The sequence below is a fragment of the Zootoca vivipara genome, chromosome 5, assembly GCF_965207765.1.
Source record: "Zootoca vivipara chromosome 5, rZooViv2.hap1.1, whole genome shotgun sequence".
Lineage (NCBI taxonomy): Eukaryota > Metazoa > Chordata > Lepidosauria > Squamata > Lacertidae > Zootoca > Zootoca vivipara.
The window spans coordinates 44,867,164-44,877,595 of NC_142588.1; the positions used below are offsets into that span (position 1 = coordinate 44,867,164).

At 43.7% G+C, this 10,432-nt stretch overlaps 1 long non-coding RNA gene across 1 annotated transcript; it reads right to left on the minus strand.

Annotated features, from left to right (window-relative positions):
• Positions 1–5,550: 5,550 nt before the first annotated feature.
• On the minus strand, positions 5,551–10,059 carry LOC148685659 (uncharacterized). The gene is made up of 2 exons (XR_015950222.1): positions 9,351–10,059; positions 5,551–6,757 (listed from the first exon to the last, which is right to left on the minus strand). It is a non-coding gene; the product is annotated as an uncharacterized LOC148685659 (long non-coding RNA).
• Between the last annotated feature and the right edge of the window lie 373 nt (positions 10,060–10,432).

The following is a 10,432-nucleotide window of genomic DNA, read 5'->3' on the forward strand; positions in this document are numbered from 1 at the left end:
ATGGGGTGGGGGGTGGGGGGAGCCTCTCTTGATCCTGCCACAAACAAGTATTTTAGGAAATTTAGTAGGGAGACAGGTGTTGCAAGAGAATGAAATAGTACATGCCAGCTCTTCTGGAGTGTCCTAGACTGATGAAAGTGAATGGAAATGCTGCTAAAGGATACAAAGCGTTTGGAGCAAATGGGATTAAAATGTAGAACTTGAGGAAGCATCTTGAGTGGGCACAGGATTGCTAAATCAATGAAACTCATTGGTTAATCCTGGGACAGCCACTGTTTCTCATTTTACCTTACATTACTTATCCTTGTGAGGCTAAAGGATGTATGTGGGAGAGAGGACCACATGTATTTTTTTCTGAGCTCCTTGGAGGAAGGGTGAGGTACGAATGTAATAAAATTAATGCAAGTTCCCCAAAGACATGCCCAAAGCAGAGAAATCAAACTGAAATCTCGGCTCTCCATGACCATTTGGGAGCAAACTGGACAGCAAAATGAGAGCAACAGTTAAAGGTGTTTGCTGGCAAGCACAGAAGTCAGGGAGGGAGGAAGTAATAGGATTGTAAAGTTGGAAGGGGCTCACTGGAGGCAGTGAGAGATTTTACTTTCTTGGGTTCCATGATCACTGCAGATAGTGACAGTAGTCATGAAATTAAAAGACGCCTGCTTCCTGGGAGAAAAGCAATGACAAACCTAGACAGCATGTTAAAAAGCAGAGACATCACCTTGCCGACAAAGGTCCGTATAGTTAAAGCTATGGTCCAGAAAACTTGGTTATTAGATAGCACATGAATTATTGTTATTACTGCCAATATTAATATTATTAATATTTAAGACAGCATCTCAAAAAGCAGAGACATCACCTTGCCGACAAAAGTCCGTATAGTTAAAGCTATGGTTTTCCGAGTAGTGATGTATGGAAGTGAGACCTGGACCATAAAGAAGGCTGATCACCGAAGAATTGATGCTTTTGAATTATGGTGCTGGAGGAGACTCTTGAGAGTCCCATGGACTGCAAGAAGATCAAACCTATCCATTCTGAAGGAAACCAGCCCTGAGTGCTCACTGGAAGGACAGATCCTGAAGCTGAGGCTCCAATACTTTGGCCACCTCATGAGGAGAGAAGACTCCCTGGAAAAGACCCTGATGTTGGGAAAGATGGAGGGCACAAGGAGAAGGGGACGACAGAGGACGAGATGTTTGGACAGTGTTCTTGAAGCGACCAATATGAGTCTGACCAAACTGCAGGAGGCAGCGGAAGACAGGAGTGCCTGGCGTGCTCTGGTCCATGGGGTCACGAAGGGACCTCATTCCAGGGATGAGGATATTTACAATTATCTGAGACTGCAAGGTTTAGGAACAAAAGTTTGTTAAGATAAAAAAACCTATGTTTTTCAAAGGAAATGGCATTACAAGGGAAAATTTACAGAAAACCAGCAAATTCCCCAATAGCGTGAAAAAACAAACAAGCAAGGATTAATTGCAATCCTCTGTCCCTATCTCTAAGCATATTCCCTAGAGATGGAATCTTATGCAAGCCGTTTTGTTGTTCTCTTACAGTCCTTCTTTGCTGTATTTCTCTCCCAGGCCTACAAAGGCATTTCTTTTCCATGCTGAGATCCACCTTGGTCTAAGACTTCTAGGCTGGCTACCTGTTGATGTAGCTTTTCTCTGTTTGCTTTATATCACTGTCTCCTCTTATATGGCTACACAAGGTCACCCTATAATTCTCTAATGACCAAGCAAAAAAGATATATGACAGGAAAGAAAGATATGCACACCCATATACAAGGTCCATACAAACAGTCCAGGACAGAAAAGTCCAATCCCTTCACAGAAGGGGGGGGATTAAGAAGAGGAACTGGTGAGGAAAAAGGAGGAGGAAATGTGAAAATCCACTCAATTTCAAAGCTGGTAGGGCTTTGAAAGAGATGGTTCATTTACCACAGGCTTCTCTCCCCCCATCTGCCTCCATCCCACCTCCATAGAATTGCTTGGTTAAGGAAAAATAAATGCCATTGCTGACTGTTCAAACCTAGGGAATTGCAACTTCCAAATGTACCCCACAATATATTGAATCACAAATAGGAGTATGCCTTTCTTTTCTTTCTTTCTTGAGATGTTCAAACATCCACATGCACACCTCAGTGCCTTGGATTCTGTTTCTGCTTCGTACAGATAACTGGTACTCTACTGGGCAGGAGAACCATCTATAAGATGAGACATGCTTTTGGTTGTTGTTATTTACACACAGTAGAGAAACCTTTGCACGAATTCTCCGTTCTCTGTTTTGCTTGAGCTGGGGTTGGGGGGTTGGGAATGTAGAAAGATCTTAAAAGCCCCCTGACTTGTTTTGTTTTCATGAAAGCAATTTGAAATGGCTTTTCCCCCTTGTGAGAACTACCTCATCATTATTCAAAGCTTTTCTTTGAATAAGACAGGAAAGGCTCTCTAGTTAATAGAGAAAATTCATTCTCTTGAACCCAGTGTAACCTAATCCATTCAGAGCACAAGTGGACTCCATTGCCTGAAAGGTCTCTGAGATCCTTGAAACCATATTTCAAGTAAGAAGGTTATTCCATATCAAAACCTAGCATTTAATGACTGAAAGAATGGAGGATTTGATTCCTTCTTGTTATGCTTGAAAACAATATGAACTTGATTGAATGTTCTGCTCTGCATAACTTTTCTGTTAGTAAAAAGGGTGCTTTAATCACTGGCCATATAAACGGATGGATGCTTAACATGCACTTTCCAATCATGAGTTTAATGAGTTTCATCCTGATGAGAATGTTTGCAATTTGTGTAAATGTTAAATGACTTCGTCTAACCCTTCCCAGGTGTTGTCATTCTCCATTGCCTTAATTAAAAAGTACAGGCAAAATTGGAGGCTAAAGTTGCAAGTTGGTTGTGACTACGAGTTCCCCCAATGCACTGGACTCAAATAAGCTAGTTTCTGAAGGCTTCTTCCCCTTTTGTTCCTTTGATTTGAAAGTAGTGTAACACTCTCTTTTTTTGTATTTGTCAAGTTTCATTACTTAGGTTATGAGTCAAAGACAAATCCGAGACTGTGTTTACACCAGAGTGTAAATGCATTTGTGAGCTGCAATTTTATTGTGTGCACTTTTGGATCTTGGAGTTGGATCTTGATGTTATCTGTCCACATTAACAGGTGATGGTTGATAGCATGTATTCACACACATGTTGTTGCCCTCTCTATCAATTTAGTACTTCCCTACCCTCTCTGCATTCTGAGGTCCATTGTGAGCAGGCATTTGTTTAACTGTGCTGCCTTTTGTTTAGGGTACAGGCTTGCTAGTATACTAGACAAAATAATTCACCTACCTAGGCTGTGAATGCTATGGAGTACGGAGCTGAGAAAATGTTGTTGTTGTTGTTGTTTAGTCATGTCCAACTCTTCATGACCCCATGGACCAGAGCACGCCAGGCACTCCTGTCTTCCACTGCCTCCTGCAGTTTGGTCAAACTCATGTTGGTAGCTTCGAGAACACTGTCCAACCATCTCGTCCTCTGTCATCCCCTTCTCCTTGTGCCCTCCATCTTTCCCAACATCAGGGTCTTTTCCAGGGAGTCTTCTCTTCTCATGAGTGGCCAAAGTATTGGAGCCTCAGCTTCAGGATCTGTCCTTCCAGTGAGCACTCAGGGCTGATTTCCTTCAGAATGGATAGGTTTGTTCTTCTTGCAGTCCATGGGACTCTCAAGAGTCTCCTCCAGCACCATAATTCAAAAGCATCGGTTCTTCAGCGATCAGCCTTCTTTATGGTCCAGGTCTCACTTCCATACATCACTACTGGGAAAACCATAGCTTTAACTATACGGACCTTTGTCGGCAAGGTGATGTCTCTGCTTTTTGAGATGCTGTCTTAAATATTAATAATATTAATATTGGCAGTAATAACAATAATTCATGTGCTATCTAATAATCAAGTTTTCTGGACAGCTTGCAATATCGATCAAATACAGAGTGTACTCTGTTTTGGCCTTGTATTTGGCCAGCCATGAGACTGCCTTGCTCCTCCCCTTCTACCTCCCAGGAAGCAGTGGTGATGCAGGCAATGGGAGGTCAGGAGAGTGATGCCACCTGCTACTGAATTCCAGGCCTATTTGAGAATCTTTATTGCATTGAAGAGTGGAATATTAACTTCTCTACAGACATAAGATGTTACCATGGCTTGTCAGACAATGCAGGAAGGTGGGGGGCCCCAAGCAGAAAGAGGGAATCAGGGCCATTTTAATGGTTTTATCTTTTCAAGTCCAGGAAGTTTTAAAGATATAGAGCTTTTCCAAAACCCCGTTTAGTTTGCGAAATTGCCAGAAGATGTATTATTCCATTTCAAGTATCCTTCATGCTTCTGACAGAGAAATATTGCAGTCGATGGTGACTCTGCTGAAAAGACTTCATTAGTTTGCCATTAGTTGCTAATAATACCTCGTAATTATTCTTATAGGGTTAAGCTCATCTGTTTCCTCTTCCACCTGCCTTCCAGTGATAACCTCTAAAGAATACTCAGAAGGGCTATGAAGCTCTCCTTCAAAATCTTCCACTGTAACTGAATGTTCTATACAATTCATCACCTAGAAAAGATTTAAGGGTGTTTAGAGATATGGACCTCAATTTCTGAAATTTACGTTCTCATATAAATAAAGTTGAGCACTTTAGTAAGTATCTGGAAGATTTAAATTTCTCTCTATTATTATCAGGCTAGACTCGTCTTTCTATTAGAACCTGCCTTGTTTGCATTCATCTGAACAAAATCCATCAGTCTATGTTTATGAAATTTGCAAGTCGTCTGTCTATCTATCTATCTATCTATCTATCTATCTATCTATCTATCTATCTATCATATAGCTAGCTATTATGATTTTAAAGAGAGAAAAAGGCCTGTGAAGCAGTGTGGTGTTTTATTCCAACAACCATTGCCACATGGTAACACTGCTTGAAAATCCACTTCCCTGGCTGTGCACTGGTGACTGATTCACCTCCTGCAGCCCCCGTAAACTCAACAACCAGAGCGAGAGCAGCAGCCACTGAGAGCTGCCTCAGCTACCTCACCCCACACTACTTTCCTATTTTCCTCTCCCCCTCAACCCCCCACCCCAGGCCTGCTCCCCACCATCCTCAGCTTAGTTTGCTTGATGGCATGGCCCGGCGCAGAGCGGGCGCTGCCTTCCCCGCCTTCTGCCTCGGCTTCCTGCACGCAATGAGCCATTGAGGAGGAGGAAGTGCTGTGTGGTTTACCTTGTAGTTATTGAGTCAGCCAACAGCAGTAGCCTCAAAGGGTACAGCCAGAAGCTGGTGAAATAACTCAGTTCTAGCCTAGGAGGGAGGCAGCGTATTAGCTTAAAGTTCTCCTGCTTTGTTTATAGGTTTGAGATGCAAACCCATTTACTGCATTTGTGCTTCTTCAAAATGTCACCACTCCAAGCATGTAGAGCAGGCATCCCCAAACTGCGGCCCTCCAGATGTTTTGGCCTACAACTCCCATGATCCCTAGCTGTTGTCTGGGGCAAAGACGGCACGACTCGAGGCAGGTTGAACTCAATGGGAAGGCGACCAAGAGCAGAGCTCGAGGGCTTCCTTTTATTGAAAGCTCAGGATGACAGTTAATCATTACAACGACAGTGTAACTTCTAGCCAATTACAGCAGTGCAGTCCCATACAAGGTGATGTTTCCTGTAACGTCACACCCGGTCACTCCCTAAGACATCCTCCATAGCCCACGTGTTGTTTTGCCATGCCCTCTGTCCATGCTCCAAGCACATGTCACTCTGTAAACACCCCCTCCTAGTTCCCATTGTGTTGCCCTCCTTGGCTTGACCCATCTGGTTTGTCCTGATTCATCCAGTTCCATCCAGATCCTCCTTGATCCTTCTAGCTCTGTTGTGACCTGTTGCCCTGCTGACCTGAGCCTCTGACCTGTCCTTCTTCACGTGTTTCCCATTCTGACATTAGCCGGCTTGCCGTGCTAATGCCCACACTCTCGCAGATCGGTGTGGCTTGCCAGCACCAGATCTCAGTCATTCCCACACATGCCTGCACAATTTCCTCGTGTTATCCCCACATCTCCCCTTTTTTTGTTTTTTAAATATGAGTCTGAAATATGAAATAGATGAGTGAGTGAGTGAGGGGTCTGTAAACCTTTGACATGTGCAAAACAATCTTGGAACAGAGGCAACTGTCAGCTGTCACCGCTTGTACGGGTTAACCTGTCAACTCCTGAAACTCTTTCCTTTTAAATAATACCTTATAAACCTTATAACAAATATTATAAAACTTTGCATAAACTCTTGTATAAATAACACAAATGAAACCTTGCAACAATGTCCATGAAAATAGCAAAAGTAGTCAGTCTCTTGGAATGCGAGGGTATAACAGCTTAAGTTCGTTCCTTCAAGAAAGATAAACTGCACCCCTCAACGTAGGGGAAATTTTAAACTTTAAACTTGTGGTCAGTCTTTGTCCTTTACTGCGACTTGGTATGCTCATGTTCACACACTCTTGCGGAGTTGATAGTGAGGCATGAGAATGCAGCCAAAAGCAAGCAAACACGATCACAGTCCCTCTGTGGATCCTGTATCTGAAGCCTTGCTAAGTCCAGCAATGAGGTAGACTGGTCCAGAATGCTGGGCACCGGATTGGGCACTGGGTTCTGCTGTCTCTGGCACTGAAGCTGAATCCCTTTCCACCAAGCCATCTCTCCACAGTCTCACACTTCGAGCCAGATGCCAGATAGGTTTACCTGTAGAAGGCAGAAGGGGGACAGGTCCTTGCCAGAGAGAGAGTAAAGCCCTGTATCTAACCAAGGGCTGGAGATTTCACACTAGTATTAATAAATTTAAAAATATGAATAAATATTTAATGTAATAATAATTTGTGTTTAGCCATAATAATTTTCCAGGGTAGTTTCCCCTTTCTTTTTTATATTTGTGAAGAGAAACTTTTGAAAAAACAGTAGTTGCAAAATTAATGCATTTAAACCAAAAACAAGAAACTAGGCCAATTTAGGGTTTAAGAGTGAGAAATCTGTAGCTAAGAACAGCTCAACCAGTGCTAAAAGAGAAAGAATTAAATCCTGGAGGGAAAAAACATTAGTTACAATATTACTGGAATTCCTGTAGAAAAATAAATTCGAGTCAGAGCTTGGGCAATCTGAAAAGAACAAATCCTGTAAAGAGCAATCAAAAGTAACTAGAGAGCAGAGTTAAGACTCCCATGCTCACACCTTTGAATGAGGAATAGAATATACAAAACCTAGAAAATCAGTCAGTTTTGACACCAGATGTACTGAAAAATATGATACTTGCAGAAATACTCTGTTGTGAGAAATAATAACAAAACCCAAACCTATTAATACTTGAATAGGTATAAGGTAACCTATGCATTTGAAAAGGAATAAAAATAAACTAATGTGTAGCCAAGAAAGTCAACCCTAGGAAGAAGTGCTAAAGGGAAGACAATGCAAACTGAAGTAAGAAATAGCAACACACTAAATCTAAGCCTATTAATGGGTATAGGGTTATTTATTCTGACAAAAAGGCTCAAAAGATTACAGAAAAATCTATTATTTAATCCAAAAATCTGACATTTAAGAGAAAGGTAAAACCTAAACACTATCGTAGAAGGAATCCCAATAAATTACACAAAAGAGAAATTGAAACAGAAATCTCCCGCCTTTCTGAATGCCCAAAATGTTAGGAGGATACATTTAAAGAAAAGTGTGCGAAGAATGCTAAAATGAAGAAAAATCCTAAGAACTATGTTACAAGCTGTTTGGTTAAGCTGCATCCTTACTTCCAGAAAATAAGGAAGAAATTAATGCTATCAAGATCTAGTGACCCAGCCTTGCTCTATGAAGCTATGCTTGGGCAGAAATATATCAATTAGCAAGATGAAACCTTTATAAAAATGAAATGCACACAGTAAGACTTAGACTTGTTTCCAGACTTGGAGTAATGTGAGCACCTTACAAATATATGAGGTGAGTGTGTGAATCTCAGTTTCACAAACTAGTAACTAACCAGGAACAGATAATGTTGCCTTTCATAAGATACAGTGTTACCAGAAGAAAATGAAGAAAAATGCTGACAAACTGAAGAGAAAAGTCTAGACTCCAAAACTAGAAAATTCCAAATGCTAGCACAGTTTTTAGACTAAGTTTTCTCCCAGTGAAGACCCTTTTTAAAACCTGTGCCATGAAATGCTGGCATATCTTAGGAAATGGCGGTCTGTAACGTTTGCCAATCCCAAAAGCTTAATGGAATGCTGTTGGAACAACAGTGTTGGCAAAATCAAGGAAATTCAGTGACACACAGAATATTTCTGAGAGGATGTTGCTAAAATCCTCCTGACTCCTGACTCCAGACTCCTGAAGCCAACCCAGAGCTTAGCTCCAGCCGGAGCTTGCAAGTTCCCAGCTCTGTGTTTGCTAAAAGCCCTGAATGAGGGAGAAATGCAATTCTGCATTGAGTACCTAACAATGAGCTGGTAAAAGGCTCTGGGAAATAGGTGGCAATGAGAGACACCCTCCCGCTGCAAGTCAGATTCCCAGAACGTGAAGGTAGCGGCCACGATCCCTGACGGGAGTGGGGTTGCCAGGAGGAGCAGGAGAAGCAGCAGAAGCAGCAGCTGCAGCGCCTGCCCCTGTCCCTGCCTGATGCCACGTCCAGCAGAAGCACCCAAGAGCCGGCGCTCAGCGGCGCTTGCTGGCATTGCGCGCTTGGCACAGCCGGCCTGAATTTGCCCCACTTGGAAACGGCTGGGCATGGGGTGTGCGCGCTTTGTCGGGCAGAGGAGCTGCTGCGATCCGGAGCCGGCAGCACTCCCTCTGGCCGCTCTGAGGAGCGCAGGTCTGAGGAGGAGGGAAAAGAGGAGGAAGAGGAGGAGGCAGCAAAGCGGCAACAACTCTGCTTCCAACCCCTCTCTGATCAAGGTTCCTTTCATAAATCTTAATCTGACAGCTTCTTCTACCGCCTTGTTGGGGGGCAGTAAAGAAGCGACAGACAGATTCACTTCCGGAAGCCTTGTTGCCTTAGGGGCTGATGTCGCGGGGATTAAAACCTCCCCCTGGAGCTGAGGAATATCGGGTGGAGATGGTCCCTTGATACTTGATCCTGATGATCCTAATGAAATCTCCACCTTTTCTATTGCTTCCCTGCGTCTTTGCCACAGCAACACAGTCACTATGAGTACCCAAAGCGTGGACATTTTGTCCCGATTCTCTCCCAATATTTAGAGAACCCGCCTCTAGGTACTAGGGCATGAACTTCTGATATCCTCTGATAATTTCCCTAGCGCTCCTATGCTAGAACCTGCCTGACCGAAAGTTTACAAACCTTCTGCAGTTCTTCTGAGTGGCCTCTCCTTTGAACTGCTTCTAATGAACCCATACTCACGGGGAGCGCGCTGCGCTGAGGTACCTAGACTTGTCCAGTCTCTTATGAGCATGGGGTGAATCGCATCACGTCCGGCGGCACCAGATGTTGTCTGGGGCAAAGACGGCACGACTCGAGGCAGGTTGAACTCAATGGGAAGGCGACCAAGAGCAGAGCTCGAGGGCTTCCTTTTATTGAAAGCTCAGGATGACAGTTAATCATTACAACGACAGTGTAACTTCTAGCCAATTACAGCAGTGCAGTCCCATACAAGGTGATGTTTCCTGTAACGTCACACCCGGTCACTCCCTAAGACATCCTCCATAGCCCACGTGTTGTTTTGCCATGCCCTCTGTCCATGCTCCAAGCACATGTCACTCTGTAAACACCCCCTCCTAGTTCCCATTGTGTTGCCCTCCTTGGCTTGACCCATCTGGTTTGTCCTGATTCATCCAGTTCCATCCAGATCCTCCTTGATCCTTCTAGCTCTGTTGTGACCTGTTGCCCTGCTGACCTGAGCCTCTGACCTGTCCTTCTTCACGTGTTTCCCATTCTGACATTAGCCGGCTTGCCGTGCTAATGCCCACACTCTCGCAGATCGGTGTGGCTTGCCAGCACCAGATCTCAGTCATTCCCACACATGCCTGCACAATTTCCTCGTGTTATCCCCACACCTAGCTAACAGGACTAGTGGTCAGGGATGATGGGAATTGTAGTCCAAAACATCTGGAGGGCCGAAGTTTGGGGATGCCTGATGTAGAGGTCTGTTGTGAGCCAAACTTTACTCTTCCATGGTTGTGGTACTGGAGGAACACCCAGATCATCATGTAATCTCAGAAGGATTATAGCCACAATATTGAAAGTTTTAAAGTGATGACAGGTGACCACCCAGTAAATGGTAATCCATTGCTACCTTTGATGGCAAAGAGTGTGTGGCTCTCCTAAGGACCGTGCTGAAAGCTAGCGAACACTGGTAGTATCTGTATTACCCAATTTAGCTACGAACATGAGTTTGACCAAACTGTGGGAGGCAGTGGAAGACA